Source organism: Monodon monoceros, unplaced genomic scaffold, assembly GCF_005190385.1.
Source record: "Monodon monoceros isolate NGI ecotype Baffin Bay Population unplaced genomic scaffold, NGI_Narwhal_1 Super_Scaffold_5, whole genome shotgun sequence".
NCBI lineage: Eukaryota > Metazoa > Chordata > Mammalia > Artiodactyla > Monodontidae > Monodon > Monodon monoceros.
Genome location: NW_021703782.1, coordinates 79,660,471 through 79,662,579, shown reverse-complemented (window position 1 = coordinate 79,662,579; position 2,109 = coordinate 79,660,471). Strand labels below are relative to the sequence as shown.

General features: G+C 46.7%; 1 pseudogene; it reads right to left on the bottom strand.

The window, feature by feature from the left end:
• Positions 1-560: 560 nt before the first annotated feature.
• LOC114884467 lies at positions 561-957 on the bottom strand (annotated as a pseudogene).
• Between the last annotated feature and the right edge of the window lie 1,152 nt (positions 958-2,109).

The following is a 2,109-nucleotide window of genomic DNA, read 5'->3' as shown; positions in this document are numbered from 1 at the left end:
AGAAACTTTCATATTATGCTATTCCATTCTCATGTTTGTGTTCAGGGGAGGGGGACTCAGATTCACCAAAGCTTATGCTAAAGGGACACCGGAGTCCATCTGAAAACCCCCAGGCACACACATGTACCCAGTGTATAGATGGGACTGCCAAAGGCAAGGGACTCATTCAAGGTCACACACAAAGTTGGTGGCTGTGGAGGGGTGAGGCCCCGAATCTTCTTCTTTTTTTTAATTTTAAATATTTTATTATCTAAAGTTATACCCAAAATTGTGCTTCATTTTTTCCTATACTACACTATACACTTTAACTCAAGGACATTTTGAAAAGCAATACATTTCAGAAATCCTGGAAAGAATTCTACCAGCTATAAGTTATTTAAATATTGCTCATAGAAAGTATTAAAGAACCATGTAAACAGCATACACCTAAAGAGATGAATGCTTAACATGAGCGCAGGGTTTTTCATTCACTGATAATCTAAGGGTCAATTTCTAGATGTTTCTTTGTCTTGTATGCTTCATTTGTTTTATCAGCAAGCAAGGGCCTATAAGGGATGGCTTCACTGCCCCTCAGACTCAGATCCACCTTCATCTCGACTAATCTGGAAGTAGCGAAGTTCGTAAGTCTCCTCATCAGACGCAACCCCCGAAGCTGATCACCAAGATTATTCTTTTTAAGGTATTTCTTGGTAAGATATTTCAAATACCTCTTAGAGAATCGTTCCTCAGAAATGACCATGATTTTATTCTTGAGGGCTTTAATGTGAACAACATTCCCAAGATTTCCAGTTTTTCCTGGAAAAACTTTAACTTTCTCAAGGTAGAAACTGTTCAAGAATTTCCAGAATCAAAAATTCCATCTTCTCCTGGATGAGTAAGATCCAAACTAAACTTCCAGGTTGACTTCTTAGGCCTCTTGTCTTTCTCTGGCACCATCCTGAAGGCCGGCCGTGCCATCAGAGAGCAGCCCTGAGTCTTTTGACTTCTAGCCTAGTGCTTCTGTGAACCAGGAGCCTCACGATGCAAAGTGTCATCACCTAGAAGCTCTGGTGCCCAACTGCCCGGTTTCAGACTGCTCCTACCATTTCTTATGGTTCATGGTCACTATCTCCCAGGGGATTTTGTGGAGACTGAAAAGCACAAGGTAGTGCCTGCCCTGCCAGCTCACTGAATGTTAGCCATTGTGACTGGTATCACAGAGGCAAGGCACTGTTGCACCCATGTTATTGCTGGGGAAGTTTAGGCTGAGACTTGCCCTGGTACCAGAGCCAGGACTTGAACCAGTGCTTTTCTCACGAAGGCAGGCAGCCTCTCAGAAAATAGGAAAGTACCAAACAATGTTCAGATTTGACCATTACTGACAGTATATCAGACTCCAGGTTCCTTTTGTGCATTTGTGTGTAGCCTACAGGGAGTAGTGGGGGCACAGCCCAGGTTTCCTGAGGATGGATTCAGGAGGGAATCTTCAAAATGAGACCTGAAAGCCCCTTGCTGAGAAGTGAGGTGTCTACCAGGGCGCGTAACTCTCCGGCCAGCCAACCTTGCAGTAGCGTTTCGGGAAAGTCGTTTATGTTCATTATAGTTTGGGATTTGGGTGGAAAGCCTGTTTCAGTTCTGGGGTTTCGCTCTCCTATCAGGCCGCTGCAGGCCCGGACGGGCCCCTGCTGGAAGGAAGTCAGCCCTCCTCCCGCCAAGGAGGAAGGGCCCTCCCGCCTGTGGTCGGTGCATTGTGCTTGCTGGATTCCAGGCTGTCAGTCTCACGGAGAGCTCTGGGGATGCTTAGCCGGCAGATTGTTTTGTTAGGTTTCTCCTACAACTAATTTGGAAATTACCCAGCTACCCACAGCCTCTCCCAGGTGTTCTGCAAACTACGGGCCTGCTCCTGCAGCTTTCGCCTTGGTGGGACCAACGCTGGCTGAAGCTGGGAGGGTCAGGGTGGGGTGATAGGAGGGTGAAAAGAGGCCCACAGTGGTAGAGCTCGTTTTAAGCAACAGCCAGTCCCCTTCAGCTTTGGCACTAACCATCCTACTTGGTAGGATCTGACGCAAGCAGATCCACACACTTTGCAGACATTATCTTTAAGCCTCACACGCCCTGTGGAGGTAAGTC